The sequence below is a fragment of the Macaca nemestrina genome, chromosome 4 (assembly GCF_043159975.1).
Source record: "Macaca nemestrina isolate mMacNem1 chromosome 4, mMacNem.hap1, whole genome shotgun sequence".
Classification (NCBI taxonomy): Eukaryota; Metazoa; Chordata; class Mammalia; order Primates; family Cercopithecidae; genus Macaca; species Macaca nemestrina.
The window spans coordinates 142,022,386-142,043,227 of record NC_092128.1 but is presented as its reverse complement, the minus strand read 5'-3'; the positions used below and the strand labels follow the sequence as shown (position 1 = coordinate 142,043,227).

Sequence of the window (20,842 nt, the reverse complement as noted above, 5' to 3'; positions counted from 1 at the left end):
CATGAGCCACCTTGCCCAGCCAATCACAATTTCAAAAAACCACCATGGCCTAGTTAATGTTTATTAGCTCATCGCCACTAATAGTTGTGCACACTCACTTACTATATCAGAGGCTCAAAACTGCCCAATTTCTTTTTTGAGATGGAGCCTTGCTCTGCCGCCCTGGCTGGAATACAGTGGAACAATCTTGGCTCACTGCAACTTCTGCCTCCTAGGCTCAAGGGATTCTCATGCCTCAGCCTCCCGAGCAGCTGGGATTACAGGTGTCCACCACCACGTCGAGCTAATTATTGTTTTTTTTTTAGTAGAGATGGGGTTTTACCCTGTCAGCCAGGCTGATCTCAAACTCCTGACCTCAAGTGATCCACCCGCCTCAGCCTCCCAAAGTACTGGGATTACAGGTGAGTCACCATGCCCAGCCTAAACTGCCCAATTTTAAAGGGATAATTGGGAAAACACTTGTTTAAAAAGGAAATGAAGGAGTTGCCATGATTGCACTTAGCAGTGTGAAGACCCTAGAAAACCTGTGTGAACTCCTGGGAGTTCACAGTCTACTGCCTGGTCAAGAGCCTTAGAAAACTTAGTTGTACATGTTAGGAGACCAGGTCTGAAAGCTTCCCAGGATTGTCTAAACTTCTCCATTAAGTTCCATGATGCCTGATGAGTAGTCCCACATTTTCACAGTAGACATGCTATTGCTGCCTCCTTCCTTATCATGAAAAGAGCAGAAGAGCAGAAGATAGCAGAAAAAGCAGGAAGACAAAAGGGAGACAATGAAATTGTCACCTACCTTTGGATGTCCCTCGTGCCTCATGTTTCCCATTGAGCCTCACTTATCAGTGACATAGGGAATGGTTTCTTTGCTCTCCCCTTTCCCCGTGGCTGCCTGGAAGTAGGGGAGGCACTTGCTGACATTATGTTGCTGTGGATTAGTTGGAGGGACAGGAACAGGAAATTTTCCTGGTGGTGTATGTGTCACTGGGGTTCACAGGGTTACTTTTTAATCTCACTGGCCTCTGTGATTCTGTGACCCTGGTTATTATATGTTCAGAAAGTGTCAGCTTATTTGAAAGAGATACTCTTATTTTTTATTTAAACATTGCCAAAGACCATCACACTTTTTTAAATTGAAACATTTTTGTGTTTTTTATTTTTTGGAGACAATGGTCTCACTCTTTCATATGAACATGAAGGGACTCATAGTCCCTTCCCCTACAGTATGTCTTTAATAACATATCAATGAAGGGTCATGTCTGAATGAATTACAGAAATTCAGGACCTAAAAAAGGAAGGTCCCTGAAGCTGGGCTTTAGTTTATTTCTACTACTACACTTGCTATTGAAACCAAGCAGAGGGTCGGAGCAAGATGGCCGAATAGGAACAGCTCCAGTCTCCAACTCCCAGCACGAGCGACACAGAAGACTGGTGATTTCTGCATTTTCAACTGAGGTACTGGGTTCATCTCACTAGGGAGTGCCGGATAATCGGTGCTGGTCAGCTGCTGCAGCCCGACCAGCGAGAGCTGAAGCAGGGTGAGGCATCGCCTCACCTGGGAAGCGCAAGGGGGAAGGGAATCCTTTTTCCTAGCCAGGGGAACTGAGACACACAAAAGTTCTCTCTGGAAAATCGGGTAACTCCCACCCCAATACTGCGCTTTAAGCAAACGGGCACACCAGGAGATTATATCCCACACCTGGCTGGGAGTGTCCCACACCCATGGAGCCTCATTGCTAGCACAGCAGTCTGTGATCTAACTGCAAGGCAGCAGCGAGGCTGGGGGAGGGGCGCCTGCCATTGCTGAGGCTTAAGTAGGTAAACAAAGCTGCTGGGAAGCTCGAAGTGGGTGGAGCTCACAGCAGCTCAAGGAAACCTGCCTGTCTCTGTAGACTCCACCTCTGGGGACAGGGCACAGCTAAACAACAACAAAAGCAGCAGAAACCTCTGCAGATGCAAACGACTCTGACAGCTTTGAAGAGAGCAGTGGATCTCCCAACACAGAGGTTGAGATCTGAGAAGGGACAGACTGCCTGCTCAAGTGGGTCCCTGACCCCTGAGTAGCCTAACTGGGAGACATCCCCCACTAGGGGCAGTCTGACACCCCACACCTCACAGGGTGGAGTACACCCCTGAGAGGAAGCTTCCAAAGCAAGAATCAGACAGGTACACTCGCTGTTCAGCAATATTCTATCTACTGCAGCCTCTGCTACTGATACCCAGGCAAACAGGGTCTGGAGTGGACCTCAAGCAATCTCCAACAGACCTACAGCTGAGGGTCCTGACTGTTAGAAGGAAAACTATCAAACAGGAAGGACACCTACACCAAAACCCCATCAGTACGTCAACATCATCAAAGACCAGAGGCAGATAAAACCAAAAAGATGGGGAAAAAGCAGGGCAGAAAAGCTGGAAATTCAAAAAATAAGAGCGCATCACCCCCGGCAAAGGAGCGCAGCTCATCGCCAGCAACGGATCAAAGCTGGATGGAGAATGACTTTGACGAGATGAGAGAAGAAGGCTTCAGTCCATCAAACTTCTCAGAGCTAAAGGAGGAATTACGTACCCAGTGCAAAGAAACTAAAATTCTTGAAAAAAAAGTGGAAGAATTGATAGCTAGAGTAATTAATGCAGAGAAGGTCATAAACGAAATGAAAGAGATGAAAACCATGACACGAGAAATACGTGACAAATGCACAAGCTTCAGTAACCAACTCGATCAACTGGAAGAAAGAGTATCAGCGATTGAGGATCAAATGAATGAAATGAAGTGAGAAGAGAAACCAAAAGAAAAAAGAAGAAAAAGAAATGAACAAAGCCTGCAAGAAGTATAGGATTATGTAAAAAGACCAAATCTACGTCTGATTGGGGTGCCTAGGAGTGAGGGGGAAAATGGAACCAAGTTGGAAAACACTCTTCAGGATATCATCCAGGAGAACTTCCCCAACCTAGTAGGGCAGGCCAACATTCAAATCCAGGAAATACAGAGAACGCCACAAAGATACTCCTCGAGAAGAGCAACTCCAAGACACATCATTGCCAGATTCACCAAAGTTGAAATGAAGGAAAAAATCTTAAGGGCAGCCAGAGAGAAAGGTCGGGTTACTCACAAAGGGAAGCCCATCAGACTAACAGCAGATCTCTCGGCAGAAACTCTCCAAGCCAGAAGAGAGTGGGGGCCAATATTCAACATTCTTAAAGAAAAGAATTTTAAACCCAGAATTTCATATCCAGCCAAACTAAGTTTCATAAGTTAAGGAGAGATGAAATCCTTTACAGATAAGCAAATGCTTAGAGATTTTGCCACTAGGCGTGCCTTACAAGAGACCCTGAAGGAAGCACTCAACATGGAAAGGAACAACCGGTACCAGCCATTGCAAAAACATGCCAAAATGTAAAGACCATCGAGGCTAGGAAGAAACTGCATCAACTAACGAGCAAAATAACCAGTTAATATCATAATGGCAGGATCAAGTTCACACATAACAATCTTAACCTTAAATGTAAATGGACTAAATGCTCCAATTAAAAGACACAGACTGGCAAACTGGATAAAGAGTCAAGACCCATCAGTCTGCTGTATTCAGGAGACCCATCTCACACGCAGAGACATACATAGGCTCAAAATAAAGGGATGGAGGAAGATTTACCAAGCAAATGGAGAACAAAAAAAAGCAGGGGTTGCAATACTACTCTCTGATAAAACAGACTTTAAACCATCAAAGATCAAAAGAGACAAAGAAGGCCATTACATAATGGTAAAGGGATCAATTCAACAGGAAGAGCTAACTATCCTAAATATATATGCACCCAATACAGGAGCACCCAGATTCATCAAGCAAGTCCTTAGAGACTTACAAAGAGACTTAGACTCCCATACAATAATAATGGGAGACTTCAACACTCCACTGTCAACATTAGACAGATCAACGAGACAGAAAGTTAACAAGGATATCCAGGAATTGAACTCATCTCTGCAGCAAGCAGACCTAATAGACGTCTATAGAACTCTCCACCCCAAATCAACAGAATATACATTCTTCTCAGCACCACATCACACTTATTCCAAAATTGACCACATAATTGGAAGTAAAGCACTCCTCAGCAAATGTACAAGAACAGAAATTATAACAAACTGTCTCTCAGACCACAGTGCAATCAAACTAGAACTCAGGACTAAGAAAATCAAAACGCTCAACTACATGGAAACTGAACAACCTGCTCCTGAATGACTACTGGGTACATAACGAAATGAAGGCAGAAATAAAGATGTTCTTTGAAACCAATGAGAACAAAGATACAACATACCAGAATCTCTGGGACACATTTAAAGCAGTGTGTAGAGGGAAATTTATAGCACTAAATGCCCAGAAGAGAAAGCAGGAAAGGTCTAAAATTGACACTCTAACAACACAATTAACAGAACTAGAGAAGCAAGAGCAAATGCATTCGAAAGCTAGCAGAAGGCAAGAAATAACTAAGATCAGAGCAGAACTGAAGGAGATAGAGACACAAAAAACCCTCCAAAAAATCAATGAATCCAGGAGTTGGTTTTTTGAAAAGACCAACAAAATTGACAGACCGCTAGCAAGACTAATAAAGAAGAAAAGAGAGAAGAATCAAATAGACACAATAAAAAATGATAAAGGGGGTATCACCACTGACCCCACAGAAATACAAACTACCATCAGAGAATACTATAAACACCTCTACGCAAATAAACTAGAAAATCTAGAAGAAATGGATAATTTCCTGGACACTTACACTCTTCCAAGACTAAACCAGGAAGAAGTTGAATCCCTGAATAGACCAATAGCAGGCTCTGAAATTGAGGCAATAATTAATAGCCTACCAATCAAATAAAGTCCAGGACCAGATGGATTCACAGCCGAATTCTACCAGAGGTACAAGGAGGAGCTGGTACCATTCCTTCTGAAACTATTCCAATCAATAGAAAAAGAGGGAATCCTCCCTAACTCATTTTATGAGGCCAACATCATCCTGATACCAAAGCCTGGCAGAGACACAACAAAAGAAGAGAATTTTAGACCAATATCCCTGATGAACATCGATGCAAAAATCCTCAATAAAATACTGGCAAACCGGATTCAGCAGCACATCAAAAAGCTTATCCACCATGATCAAGTGGGCTTCATCCCTGGGATGCAAGGCTGGTTCAACATTCGCAAATCAATAAACATAATCCAGCATATAAACAGAACCAAAGACAAGAACCACATGATTATCTCAATAGATGCAGAAAAGGCTTTTGACAAAATTCAACAGCCTTCATGCTAAAAACGCTCAATAAATTCGGTATTGATGGACCGTACCTCAAAATAATAAGAGCTATTTATGACAAACCCACAGCCAATATCATACTGAATGGGCAAAAACTGGAAAAATTCCCTTTGAAAACTGGCACAAGACAGGGATGCCCTCTCTCACCACTCCTATTCAACGTAGTGTTGGAAGTTCTGGCTAGGGCAATCAGGCAAGAGAAAGAAATCAAGGGTATTCAGTTAAGAAAAGAAGAAGTCCAATTGTCCCTCTTTGCAGATGACATGATTGTATATTTAGAAAACCCCATTGTCTCAGCCCAAAATCTCCTTAAGCTGAGAAGCAACTTCAGCAAAGTCTTAGGATACAAAATTAATGTGCAAAAATCACAAGCATTCTTATACACCAGTAACAGACAAACAGAGAGCCAAATCAGGAATGAACTTCCATTCACAATTGCTTCAAAGAGAATAAAATACCTAGGAATCCAACTTACAAGGGATGTAGAGGACCTCTTCAAGGAGAACTACAAACCACTGCTCAGTGAAATAAAAGAGGACACAAACAAATGGAAGAACATACCATGCTCATGGATAGGAAGAATCAATATCGTGAAAATGGCCATACTGCCCAAAGTAATTTATAGATTCAATGCCATCCCTATCAAGCTACCAACGAGTTTCTTCACAGAATTGGAAAAAACTGCTTTAAAGTTCATATGGAACCAAAAAAGGGCCCGCATCTCCAAGACAATCCTAAGTCAAAAGAACAAAGCTGGAGGCATCACGCTACCTGACTTCAAACTATACTACAAGGCTACAGTAACCAAAACAGCATGGTACTGGTACCAAAACAGAGATATAGACCAATGGAACAGAACAGAGTCCTCAGAAATAATACCACACATCTACAGCCATCTGATCTTTGACAAACCTGAGAGAAACAAGACATGGGGAAAGGATTCCCTATTTAATAAATGGTGCTGGGAAAATTGGCTAGCCATAAGTAGAAAGCTGAAACTGGATCCTTTCCTTACTCCTTATACGAAAATTAATTCAAGATGGATTAGAGACTTAAATGTTAGACCTAATACCATAAAAACCCTAGAGGAAAACCTAGGTAGTACCATTCAGGACATAGGCATGGGCAAAGACTTCATGTCTAAAACACCAAAAGCAATGGCAGCAAAAGCCAAAATTGACAAATGGGATCTCATTAAACTAAAGAGCTTCTGCACAGCAAAAGAAACTACCATCAGAGTGAACAGGCAACCTACAGAATGGGAGAAAATTTTTGCAATCTACTCATCTGACAAAGGGCTAATATCCAGAACCTACAAAGAACTCAAACAAATTTACAAGAAAAAAACAACCCCATCAAAAAGTGGGCAAAGGATATGAATAGACATTTCTCAAAAGAAGACATTCATACAGCCAACAGACACATGAAAAAATGCTCATCATCACTGGCCATCAGAGAAATGCAAATCAAAACCACAATGAGATACCATCTCACACCAGTTAGAATGGCGATCATTAAAAAGTCAGGAAACAACAGGTGCTGGAGAGGATGTGGAGAAATAGGAACACTTTTACACTATTGGTGGGATTGTAAACTAGTTCAACCATTATGGAAAACAGTATGGCGATTCCTCAAGGATCTAGAACTAGATGTACCATATGACCCAGCCATCCCATTACGGGGTATATACCCAAAGGATGATAAATCATGCTGCTATAAAGACACATGCACACGTATGTTTATTGCAGCACTATTCACAATAGCAAAGACTTGGAATCAACCCAAATGTCCATCAGTGACAGACTGGATTAAGAAAATGTGGCACATATACACCATGGAATACTTTGCAGCCATCAGAAAGGATGAGTTTGTGTCCTTTGTAGGGACATGGATGCAGCTGGAAACCATCATTCTTAGCAAACTATCACAAGAACAGAAAATCAAACACCGCATGTTCTCACTCATAGGTGGGAACTGAACAATGAGATCACTTGGACTCGGGAAGGGGAACATCACACACCAGGGCCTATCATGGGGAGGGAGGAGGGGGGAGGGATTGCATTGGGAGTTATACCTGATGTAAATGATGAGTTGATGGGTGCTGACGAGTTGATGGGTGCAGCACACCAACATGGCACAAGTATAGATACGTAACAAACCTGCACATTATGCACATGTACCCTAGAGCTTAAAGTGTAATAATAATAATAAAAAATTAAAAAAAAAAAAGAAACCAAGCAGACGACTTCATTTCTCTTGGATTCAGCTTTCTCATGTGTCAGAATGGGACAGGAATGGAGGCGTTGGGATAAGTGTCATTCCACTCTCTGTATTTCTAATCTGGCTGACACATGTGTGGCAAATACGTAGATTTGTTGACAGCAGTTTCCTGGATTGCTGTCTTGAATGATTCTGAGGAGCCTCAGCAAGAAAGTGTGTTTCTGTTGATTGGGAGTGGGGAGCGCTTACAGCATTCCCAGGGCATTCCTGTCCATTATCTCAATACGTGGTGTTGACGTTTCCTGTCCCTCATCAGAAATCCTGACTACTCTGCATCTGATGACTTGAACTTATTGAGCACTGCTTAGTTGCATGATAGAAACCACCTGTTGTTGAACAGCTACCCTGCCTCTTGATGAGAATGGAAAGGCTACCAGGGACCACTGCTGTATGGAATGGCCTTCAGTCATTTCTGCTTAGAACACAGAGGTCATTTTGACTAATAATGTAATTCTCCTTTTGACTGAAAGTGTTAAAATGGTCCGGGTCCAGTGGCTTACGCCTGTAATCCCAGCACTTTGGGAGGCCATGGCAGGCAGATCACAAGGTCAGGAGATTGAGACCATCCTGGCTAACGTGGTGAAACCCCCTCTGTAGTAAAAATAGAAGAAATTAGCCAGGCATGGTGGTGTGTGCCTGTAGTCCCAGCTACTTGGGAGGCTGAGGCCAGAGAATTGCTTGAATCTGGGAGATGAAGATTGCAGTCAGCTGAGATCATGCCACTGCACTCCAGTCTGGGCGAGAGAGCAAGACTCCGTCTCAAAAAAAAAAAAAAAAAAAAAAGAAAAAAAGAAAAAAGTGTTAAATGTTTCTTTTAAAAGTACTTATCTTTTAGGCTTGTTCTTCAGATTTGCCCAATAAGCTAAGCAAAATGCCTTCAATATGAAGTGGATATTGCTTGATTGTAGGGAACTTGTCCATAATTTTTCCTCTAATTCTTTGTGCTGTGCTTCCAAATTCTTTTTCATTTGCTCATGGCAAATGACTCACCTGTAAATTGATGACAAGTTCCTGAAATTGAGGTCACTGTGAAAGGTAAGGGCCAGTCCTTGGCATGTTTCCATTGATTCTTAAGTTTAATAGTTATGTCAGTTCACTAGCTATGTGTTTATACAGATGAAGTTAACCAAACTAGTTTTATCTGTGAGCAGTTGCCTTTGATAAAGGTAAATTTCTGAATGTTTTTAATTAAAATTTTGAAAATCATTAACAGAAAATAAATAACTTGGATCACATCATAAACTGCACTCAAGAAAGTCCCTAAAATGCTTTTCCTTTATTACAAGAAACAAGAGTGGAGAGGGTCACATGGAATGTTTTTTGATCTTTTGTCCTCTTTGTTTTTTCTGTTCTTTTAAGGAAAGAAAGTTTAGGGGTAAACAGCAGTGCCTGGAATGAAAGTATTTCCTACAACATCCTCTAATGTACTTTCTTTTCTCCATGTCCATGGAGTCTCTAGGATTCTCATCTTTTCATGTTTACAATATTAAAATACTTCATACAATACCAAAGACAATTCCCAACCAACCATCCAATATGGGTATTTCTTCCATCTCCTCATGAATGCAAGAGGAAATAACTGCATTAGGATCATTCTTTTTTTTTTTCTTTTCTTTTCTTTTTTTCAGACAGATTAGGGCTGTAGGAACAATGTTACCAGGAATAACTTGAGTATTGTTTGCTACTGCAACCCAGTTGTGGTTTTCCAAATAGGGAGATGCCTGTTTTTCTCATATAAAAGTAATTGTGCAGGTAGGCTGAGGCTGACAGTGGTTTAGTTGCTCAAACGTGGTAAGACTGGCTTCCCTGTGCATCTTCTCACTTTCGTTTCTGGTGCACGGTGACGGAGGGAGCTCCTGTCATCATGTCTCCATCCAAGCAAGATATAAACAAAGAAAAGGCAGCATGAGCCCTGTAAAAGCGAGAAGTCTTGCTATGTTTCCCAAGCTGGCCTCAAACTTCTAGCTTCAAAAGATCTGTCTACCTGGCCTCCTGAGTAACTGAGGCCATAGGTACACACCACCATGTCCAGCTATATTTATTTTATTTTATCAAATTTATTTTTGTAGAGAGGAGGTCTTGCTATGTTGCCCAGGCTGCTCTTGAACTCATGGCCTTAAAACGTACTCCCATCTCTGCTTCTCAAGCTGTTGGAACTATAGGTGTGAGCCACTGCATCTGGCCTGACTTGATATTTCTTTAATCTTGCAACCATTAGTTGGTAGGACTGGGAAAGGCAGTGATGTTGTTTTTTTAATTACCTAATAATTCAATTAGGATCAAACTCAACCTTGACTCCTGCCTTCTCTCGCAGTTCACATCCAGTCTGTCAGGAAATCCTGTTGACTGACTTCAACATGCATCCAGGCTCTGACCATCTCTCACCACCACGATGACCCTGGTCAGGACCACTACCATCTCCCACCTGGATGTTGCCACAACTTGACCCTCATGCTTCTACCCAAATCTTCCCACAGTCTTTCTCAACTCAGCAGCCAGGGGGTGCTTTTAAATCAGGAGACAGATCATGTTGCCTCTCTGCTCTGAACCACCCTGCAGTTCTCATTTTAGTCAGAGTAAAAGTAAAAGCTCCAGCAATAACCTCCCAGGGCTTACACGATCTGTACTGATCCCAGCCCAGCAACTCCCTGGCTCTTCCCCTACTTATCTCCCTCTATCTCTTTGCTCCACTGGCCTCCTTCCAGAGCCTCAGGCACACCGGGGAGTTTCCTCTCAACGCATTAATCCTGTTGATTCAACCTACAATGCTCTTCCCTCAGCACCTTGGCCAGCTCCATCACCTGCTTCAAACTTTTGCTCAATTTTCACTGATGAGGCCAACCCTGACCACTCTACTTAACATTGCCATCTGTCCCCATTCCCATCATGCTTATTTTTTTCTTCTTTTTGAAAGAGGGTCTTGCTCTATTGCCCAGGATAAAGTACAGTGGTGCAATTACAGCTCACAGCAACCTCAACCTCTCAGACTAAAACAATCCTCCTGCCTTGGCCTCCCTATGAGCTGAGACACTTGGCTAATTTTTTTTTTCTTTTTCTTTTCTTTTTTTTTTTTTTTTTGAGACACAGTCTCGCTGTCACCCAAGCTGGAGTATGTTGTCACAATCTTGGCTCACTGAAACTTCCACCTCCTGGGTTGAAATGATTCTCCTGACTCAGCCTTCTGAGTAGCTGGGACTACATACAGGCTCCCGCCACCATGCCCAGCTAGGTTTTGTTTTTTACTAGAGACAGGGTTACACCATGTTGGTCAGGCTGGTCTTGAACCCCTGACCTCAAGTGATCCATCCACCTTGGCCTCCCAAAGTTCTGGGATTACAGGCTGAGACCTTACGTCCGGCTCCAACCATATTTTTTGAGGCTTGGAACTTTCAGCCTCACCAGCTGAACTCCAGGAAGCAAAAGGGGCTGGAAATTGACTTAACCACCAATGGCCAATGATTTTATCATGACTCCATAAAATCCCTAAACAATAGAGTTTGGAGAACTTCTGAGATGCTGAACATAAGGAGGTGCTGGGAGGATAGCGTGCCCAACAGAGGGCATGGAAGTGCCCCTCCCCACTTACCTTACCCTGTGCGTCTCTTTCATTGGCTGTTCCTGAGACGCAGCCTTTACATTGAGCCAGTAATAGAAAATAAACTGGCCAGATGTGGTGCTCCTTCCTGTAATCCTAGCACTTTCCCAAGTCTTTTTACCCTGGCCTCCAAAGTAGCTGGGACCCCAGGCATGTATTAGTGTACCATCATACCTGGCTAATTTTTTAATTTTTAATAGAGACAAGGTCTCACCATGTTTCCCAGGCTTGTTTCAAACTTCTGGGCTCAAGCAAACCTTTTGCCTCAATGTCTCAATGTGCTGGGGTTACAGGTGTGGGCCCCTGTGCCTGGCCTGGAACCATGCTACTTATATAGTCTGCAGAACTGTGAGCCACAGTCACTCTTAGAATCTTTCATTACCCTACAGAGAAATCCAAACCCCTTAGCCACTACGTTCTACTCCCCACACCTGCCTTGGCCCCCAGGCTTAGGCAACCATTGATTCATTTTTTGTCACTATAGATTTGCCTAACCTGGACAAACAGACTTGTACAATGTGTGATCTTTTGAGGCTTTTTTCCCTCTTAGCACGTTTTCAAACTTCCTTATGTCATAATGTGTGAAATATCAATATATCTTTCCTTCTATGGATGAATAATATCCCGATGCCTCTTCAGGCCAAGTTCACGCCTCACAACAGCCTTTCCGGGCCCAGCTCATGCCGCTCAACAGGCCCAGCTCCTCCTGGCCTGTTTCAGCCCAGCTCATGCCTCTCGTGTCCCGCCCAGAGGTGGGAGCTCCTACCTCACACTGGCCTCTCTGGTTCGAGGTCCTCCCTCACGCCAGCCCACTGGGGCCCAGCTCATGTCTCTCGTGGCCTCTCCAGGCCCAGCCCCTGCATGTGGGCAGGCTCTTCAGTCCCAGCCTCTACCTCGCAGTGGGCCCTCTCTGGGCCCACCTCTTGCCTCGCCGTGGCCCCTTTGGGCCAACCTCCTGCCCTTCGGGGGGCTCTGCAGGCCCAGCTCTTGCCTCCCAGTGGCCACTGTAGGCCAAGCTCATGCCTTGATGGTGCCCTTCCCAGGCCCCACTTTTGCTTTTGGTGGCCTCTTCAGGCCCAGAACCTGACCTCCAGCAGGCCTCTCCGGGCCTGGCTCTTCCTCCCGGTGGCCTCTGCAGGCCCAAGTCATACTCAAGTCAGCTTCCCCCGGCCCAGCTCTTGCCTCTCGGCAGCCTCTCCAGGTGCACAACTTCCATCAGCCACTCCAGGCCTAGCTCCTCCTGCCTCCCGATGGCCTCTTTATGCCCAGCCCAGTTCGTGCCTCTTGGCGGCCTTCCCAGGCCCCACTTTTGACTCTTGGTGGCCTCTTCAGGCCCCAAACTTGACCTCCTGTCAGCCTCTCCAGGTTCAGCCTCCTGCCTCCCGAAGGCCCGTGTACAGGCTTAGCTTCTGCCTCACAGTGCACTCTCCCACACCTAGGCTGCAGCCTCACTGCGGCCTCCCCAGTCCAAAGCTCCTGCCTTCCGGCGGCTTCAATAGGGCCCGTTCCTGCCTCCCGATGGCCTCCTCAGGCCCAGCTCACCCCTCACAATGGCCTTTCCGGGCCCAGTTTGTCCGCTTTTGGTGGCCTCTCCAGACCTGTAGAGGCCCATTCTCGGCCTCCCTTGTGGCGGCCTCTCCAGGCCCAGCCCTTCCCCTTGCTCCTGGCTGCATCAACAGGCCCGAATGCCGCCTCGCAACAAGCAAACTTTGTGGGCTTAGCTCCTGCCCAGCTCCTGCCAGCCTTTGTAGGCCCAAACCTTTCTCAGCCAGAGCTGAGAAAGCCTTTGTAGGCTCACCTTCTGCTTCCCGGTGGCGTGCACAGACCCAGCTCTGGCTGGAGAACAGCCTCTGCGGGCCCCATGCTGGCCTCCCAGGGGCCTATCCAAGCCCGGCTCTCGCCTCCCGGTGGCTTCCCGAGGCCAGGTTCCTGCCTGCCTGCGTCCCAGCAGCCTCAACAGGCCCAGCTCCTCCCACACCGTGGCCTGTTTCGGCCTAACTCATGCCTCTCGCGGCCGGCCCAGAGGTATGAACTCCTGCCTCACACTGGCCTCTCTGGGCCGACGTCCTCCCTCACGCTGGCCCACTGGGGCCCGACTGATGCCTCTCGTGGCTCTCCAGGCCTAGCCCCTGCCTGTGGGTTGCCTCTCTAGGCCCAGACTCTACCTCCGACTGGGCACTCTCCGGGCCTGCATCTTGCCTCACCGCGGACCCCTCGGGCCAAGCTTCTGTCCTTTGGTGGACTCTGCAGTCCCAGCTCTTGCCTCCCAGTGGCCTCTGTAGGCCAAGCTCATGCCTCGATGGCGGCCTTTCCAGGCCCAGCATTTGCTGCTTTGCATCCTCTCCAGGCCCAGCACTTCCTCCAGTCGGCCTCTCCGGGCCGGCTCTTCCTCCCGGCAGCCTCTGCAGGCCCAAGTTCCCCTCAAGTCGGCCTCTCCGGGGCCAGCTCCTGGGTCCCGGTGGCCTCTACAGGCCCAAGTCGTCCTCAAGTAGGCCTCCCCCATCCCGGCTTTTGCCTCTTGGCAGCCTCTCCAGGTGCACAACTTCCTCCCATCAGCCTCTCCAGGCACAGCTCCTCCTGCCTCCCAATGGCCTCTTTAGGCCCAGCCCAGCTCGTGCCTCTTGGCGGCTTTCCCAGGTCCCGCTTTTGACTTTTGGCGGCCTCTTCAGGCCCAGAACATGACCTCCAATCGGCCTCTCTGGGCCCAGCATACTGCCTTCTGAAGGCCTGTATACAGGCCTAGCCTCCGCCTCACAGCGGACTGTCCCACACCCAGGCCTCCACCTCGCTGCAGCCTCCCCTGTCTGAAGCTCCTGCCTTCTGGCAGCTTCCACAGGCCCTGCTCCTTCTGTCTCTCAGTGGCCTGTGCAGACCCAGCTCCAAACCTTTCTCCAGCCAGAGCTCTATAGGCCCACCTTCTGCCTCCTGGTGGCCTGCACAGACACAGCTCTGGCTGGAGAACAGCCTCTGCGGGCCCCGCTCTTTCCTCCCAGGGCCTCTCCAGGCCTGGCTCTCGCCTCACAGTGGTTTCCCAGGGCCATGTTCCTGCCTGCCTGCCTGCCTGCCTCCCGGCAGCCCCTACAGGCCCAACTCTGTGGGCCCCTCACTTGCCTCCCAGGGGCCTCTCCAGGCCTGGCTGTCACCTCACAGTGGCTTCCTGGGGCCAGGTTCCTGCCTGCCTGCCTGCCTCAAGTGGGCCCCTCCAGGGCCAGCTCCTGCCTCCCATTGGCCTGTAGAGGCCCTTTCTCCGCCTCTCACGTGGCGGTCTCTCCCATCTGCAAGCCCAGCTCCTGCCTCTCAGTGGCCTCCGTAGGCCAAGCTCATGTCTCAACGATGGCCTTTCCAGGCCTTGCCACATTTAACACATTTCCAGAGTTTCTCACCAGTATGGTTTGTTTCTTAGAAAAGATTGAGTTGTGGTTAAATGCTCCATCACATTTTTTATGTATGTGGAGTTTCTCTCCAGTATAAAATTGCTTAATTAATAATTAATAAGGATGGAGAACCAGTTAAAGGCTTTGCCACATGTGTCTTCTGTAATTGCTGGGGTTCTCTCTAATATCAATTATCTTACATTTATTCAGGTTTAAGGACTTTTTAAAGACATTGTCATATTCCTTATTGTAGGGTTTCTCTTCGTATTAATTATCTTATGTATAACAAGCATTCAAGACTAGTTAAAAGTTTTACCACATTTTTTGCTGTTGTAGGGTTTGTCTCTAGAAAGTGATCAGATATTATGTAAGGCCTGAGATGTGCTTAAAGGTTCTGTCACATTTTTATCCCTTGTAAGGTGTAATACAAATTCTCTTAGGCTTTGGGAAGCTGAGGCAGGTGGATCACCTGAAGTCAGGAGTTCGACACCAGCCTGGCCAACATGTTGAAACCCCATCTCTACTAAAAATACAAAAACCAGCCAGTGTGGTGACATGCACCTGTAATCCCAGCTCCTCAGGAGACTGAGGCAGAAGAATCAATTGAACTGGGAAGGCAGAGGTTGCAGTGAGCCGAGATAGTGCCACTGCACTCCTGCCTGGCTGAAAAAGTGAGATTCCATCTTTAAAAAAAATTGGTTTTAAAAATAAAATCTCTTAGGTTCATTAAGGTTTGAGGGCTGGTTAAAGGCTTTGTTACATTTTTTTACATTCATAAGATTTTTGTTCATGATGAATTCCCTTATGTACAATAAAGGTTTGGAACTGGTTAAAGGCCCGGCCACATTCCCCACCCTTGTAGTGATTTTTTCCAGTACAAATAGTTTTATGTATGTATAAGGCCTGAGGGCTGGACTTTGCCACATCTTCACATGTTTAGGGTTTCTCTCCAGAATGAATTTACTTATAGTAAAATGAGCACAAATTAAAACCTTTGCTACATTCCTTGCAATTGTAAGGGTTCTCTATCATGTGAATTATCTTATATTCAGTAAGGATTGAGCACTGATCAAAGACTTACCACATTCTTCACGTTTCTAGGGTTTCTCTCCAGTATGAATTCTCTTAGGTTTAGTAAGGTTTGAGAACCAGTTAAAGGCTTTGCCACATTTTTCACACTTGCAGGGTTGCTCTCCAGTGTGAATTCTCTTGTGTTCAATAAGATGTGAGCTCTGGTTAAAGGTTTTGCCACATTCTTCACATTTGTAGCATGTCTCTCCAGTATGAATTCTCTTATTTTTAGTAAGGATTCAGCCATGCACAAAAGCTTTTTCACATTCTTCATGGTTGTACAGTTTCTCACCGGTTGTACAGTTTCTCACCAGTATGAATTCTCTTATGTTGAGAAAAGTATGAGAACTAGTTGAAAGGTTTGCCATATTCTTCACATGTGCAGGGTTTCCTTCCAGTATGAGCTCTCTTGTGTCCAGTGAGAGGTGAGCCCTGGTTGAAAGTCTTTGGCACATTCTTCACATGTGTAAGGTTGCTCTACAGCATGAATTCTCTTATGTCCATAAGGTGTGAGCTCTGGTTAAAGGCTTTGCCACATTCTTCACATTTGTAGGGTTTCTCTAGGGTGCGAATTCTCTTATTTTGAGTAAGGTTTGAGAACCAGTTAAAGGCTTTGCCACATTCCTCACATTTGTATGGTTTTTCTCCTGTATGAATTCCCTTATGTTGAGTAAAATTGAGCACCAGTTAAAGGCTTTGCCACATTCATCACATTGAAAGATTAACATTGGTTAAGTCCATTATAACTTTTTTTCTGTCCCTTACACTAACCCACACTTTTCAGGTCTTTTAAGTTTAACTCTTCAATGCCATAGCTTTCATATCTTCTCAGTATCACTTTTGGGAATAAATGTTTTATGCTCTGCCCAGGCAAAAGTTCTGGAGTAAAATGAGAGGACACAGCTAAAAGGAATAAAAATAAACTATACCACTTATTAGGCTCAGGTGAATATACTTTACAAATACAAAATATAAAATTATGCCAAGCACAATAAAATGGCATAATACCACAAGCCCAAATTCCTTAATAGACATGTAAATGTAACAAAAATATATTGACCAAAATGCCTTTGTAAGAGCTCTAAAACCCAGTTAAAAGATTGCAGTGTCACAGATGAGAATGATGCCAAAATCCACACAGAAGACAAAAGAACATCTGTTACATTTACCCACCACAGCCATACCTCCTCCCCAATATAAAATAATGCCTTTAAGTGTAAACTCTCAATTCCTGGCTTCTCTCTCAAAAGTGAAAAAAAAAAAAATAGTGGCACATGTGTCCATACTTCTGCCTTGAGGGGTCTTTCCAAAGACTGGCTTCTGTCTACTGTGAACCAGAGTGCTGAAAGAAATGGTGCTATACTTTGAATGACAGGTTAGTGTCTGTGAGACCAAAGGTAAATGATTGTTACAGCAGCAGAGAGACTGTAGGACCACACAGAAAAAGCAGGTGTATCAACTTATTACAGGCTCTTCAGCAGAAACATGGGCAAACCCACATAACTCAATAAATGGAACGCAAATCTAAGGAAGAGACATCTAAAGAACAGGTTTGAGAAATTTTCAATATCTAGTCTGGTAAACTGGTGTAAGATACTTCAGGGTTGAAAGTCACTTTACACAGACTGACAGATGGCTTTTTATTTAATGTACACATCTCAACTAAATGTTACAATATATATAAAGCATCAGACTAACATGGCCCAATCAAAGAAACAAGTATGCAGAAATCAACCCTAAAGAAATGAACATGTATAAATTATCTTTAAAAATCAAGATAACCATCTCAATTATGCTCAATGTCTAACATGGGAACACAGAAAACTAAGTGTAATCAGGAAAATAAGAATATCAACAAAATGACCGAAGGAAAGAAATTGTAGAGCACAAATATACAAAACATGACTGAGAAATTATCCAATGTATGAAAAAATATTAAAAACTGAAGCTCAACAAACTTCAACTTGGATAAAGAGACCCATAACAAGGCACAATATAAGCAAAGTTTTGAAAGCCACAGAAAAGAAGAGAATCTTGAATGCAGAAAGTCAAGAGATGTATCATCTGTATGCTGCTCCTGCAAGATTACCAGTGAATTTTTGAACAAAAACCCTGCAGACAAGAGGGGAGTTGGGTTATATAGTCCAAGTCCTGAAGGAACAAAAACTTTCAGCAAAACTGTCCCACAAAATTTTAAAAATAAAGATTTTCCAAGATAACTAAATGCTGAGTAAGTACATCACCAGTACATCACCTGCAAGAAATGAAAAAAGAAGTCTTTCCCATTGAAAATTTAAAATGATAGAAAACAAACCAAGTCATATAAACATACACAACTCTCTGGGAAAGATATGCACACACACAAAAATAAAACTTTGTAGTATTACAATAATTAAGCAGAAAACAATTGTGCTTTAAAATTGGAAAGACATCATGAAAATTAAAATACTCATTAGTAGATGATATACTTAGTGATGTCATAAGTTAAGGGCAGATGTAATGAGCAAGAATTTTTGTAGGCAACTGAGTGCAAGTTGTTACCAGTTTAAAATATAGAGTTGTAACTTATTTAAGAGATTTTATGTAATTGGTAACCATAAAAAAATGCAGATATGCAACAGAAAATAAAAAAAGCAAAGCATGTCACTGCAAATATCAACAAGACACAAAGAAATACAAAGTAAATACAGACAAAATAGCTACAAGAGTCAAATAAAACAATAAAATGGTAATTGTAAATCATTTCCTTTCAGAAAAGTATCAAAATATTCATGGACTAAACTTCCCAATCAAAAGGAAAATGTTAAATAAAGGGATTATTTTTAATTTAGAAACCAAAATCCACCTATGTCATTTCTCCCAGAGACTCACCTCAGATCTAATGATGAAAATAGACTGAAAGATGGAAAAAGACATTCCATGCAAATGTTAACCAAATGAGAAGCAGAGAACAAATTATATTAAGTCAAAAGCTGCCATATTTTATAAAATATAGTTTAAGTCAAAACTCACAAGAGACAAACAAGGACATTAAATTATAATAAAATGGCTCATTCACTGGGAACCTATTTATATCTCCTATCATGGATGCTAAATATATAAAGCAAGCATTGACACAAATGAAGTGATGTAACAGTGGGAGAGTACTTCAATACTTTCAGTAATGAATAATAAAGCATGACAGAACATTAATAGGGGAAGAAAAGACTTGAAAGCAATGTAAAGCAATTATACCTAAGAGACATATGGAACACACCACACAACAGCAGAATCCACAATATTTTCAATAGCTCATAAGAAAATTCTGCTGGATACAACATCTGTTATTTCACAAAACAAGTCTTAATCCATTTTTTAAACTTGAATATTACATACTATTATTTTTGGCCAGAATTGAATGAAACTAAAAATCACTAACAGAAGGAAAACCAAAAAATTTCACAAAATATGAAAATTAAACAATACACTCTTAAGCATGCTCTTGTTCAAAGGTCGGAAGACTTAATCCTGTGAAGATGGCCATGCTGACCAAAGTGATCTGTCTACACATTCAATGCAATCCCTTTCAAATTCCAAATTTCACTTTTCAAAATACAGGAAAACAACCCCCAAATCATGTGGAATATCAAGAAACCACAAAGTTCCTGACTACTTAAAAAAGGAAAACAATATTGGAGGCATCATGCTTTATGGTTTCAAAATATAAAACAAAGGTAGGGTAATCAAAACACTTTGGTACTGGCATAAAAGTAAAACCCTACACCAAGAAAACAGAACGCAGCACAGATAAAAACTCTCACATGTATGGTCAAATGAGTTATTAACACCATTTGTTGTGGCATTATTCACAAAAGTCAATAGGTAAAAGCAACCCAAACTTCCCTGACCAAATAAATGGATAAATATAATTTGGAATATAAAAATAATGGAATATTACTCAGCTTAAAAAAAAGAACAACAAGAAATCTCCTAACATCTACCATAAACATAAATCCTGATGACATTATGTTAAATTTAATGAGCCAGCCAAAAATAAGACAAATACTGTATGAATCTGCTTATATGGGATATCTAAAGTAGTTACACTACTAAAAAGAGAAAACAGAATAATGTTTGGAAAGGGCCAGGTAATGGGAAATAGGATTCACATGGATTGTGTATTAGTTTAACAAGATAAAAACATTCTAGGCTGGGCAGGTGGCTCATGCCTGTTATCCCAGCACTTTGGGAGGCCAAGGCAGGCAGATCACATGAGGTTGGGAGTTCAATACCAGCCTAACCAACATGGTAAAATCCCATCTCTACTAAAAATACAAAAGTTGGCCAGGCATGGTGGCACACACCTGTAATCCCAGCTACTCAGGAGGCTGAGCCAGGAGAATTATCTGAAACAAAAATCAAAATAACCATCTCAATTATGCTCCATATGTAACATGGGAACACAGACAACTAAGTGTAATCAGGAAAATAAGAACCCAGGAGATTGCAGAGAGCTGAGATTGTGCCACTGCACTCCTATCCTAGCATTTCCCCAGATAAATAATATGAGTTTCTGACCACGCTCACCCTCTTTCCTACTATTACTTGTATCCACTATAATAAAGGCTGGCGCTGGAACCAGCAGAACACTCTACCCCCTCCTCCTTAGCAGGAAACCTAACACATGCAAGAGTCTCTGTAGATTTAACCATCTTCTCACTCCATTTGGCAGGTGTCTCTTCTATTTTAGGAGCCATTAACTTTATCACTACAATTATTAATATAAAACCTCCAGCTATGTCCCAGAGTCACACACCCCTTTTTGTCTGATCAGTCCTAATTACAGCAGTTCTCTGACTCCTTTCTCTCCCAGTCCTAGCCGCCAGCATTATTCTACTGTTAACTGACCGCAATCTTCTTTTTTTTTTTTTTTTTTTTTTTTGAGACGGAGTCTGGCTCCGTCACCCAGGCTGGAGTGCAGTGGCTGGATCTCAGCTCACTGCAAGCTCCGCCTCCCGGGTTTGCGCCATTCTCCTGCCTTAGCCTCCCGAGTAGCTGGGACTACAGGCGCCCGCCACCTCGCCCGGCTATTTTTTTGTATTTTTAGTAGAGACGGGGTTTCACTGTGTTAGCCAGGATGGTCTCGATATCCTGACCTCGTGATCCGCCCGAACTGACCGCAATCTTAATACTACTTTTTTTGACCCAGCTGGTGGAGGTGATCCTATCGCATATTAGCACTTATTCT

At 43.6% G+C, this 20,842-nt stretch overlaps 1 long non-coding RNA gene across 1 annotated transcript in view; it reads left to right on the top strand.

Annotated features, from left to right (window-relative positions):
- The first annotated feature begins 313 nt into the window (after positions 1 to 313).
- The window catches only part of LOC105466301 (uncharacterized), a 51,695-nt gene continuing 31,166 nt past the window's right edge, over positions 314 to 20,842 (top strand). Inside the window, exons 1-2 of the long non-coding RNA XR_011621715.1 lie at positions 314 to 401; positions 1,269 to 1,449. This is a non-coding gene — a long non-coding RNA (uncharacterized lncRNA). The remainder of the gene's footprint in view (positions 402 to 1,268; positions 1,450 to 20,842) is intronic.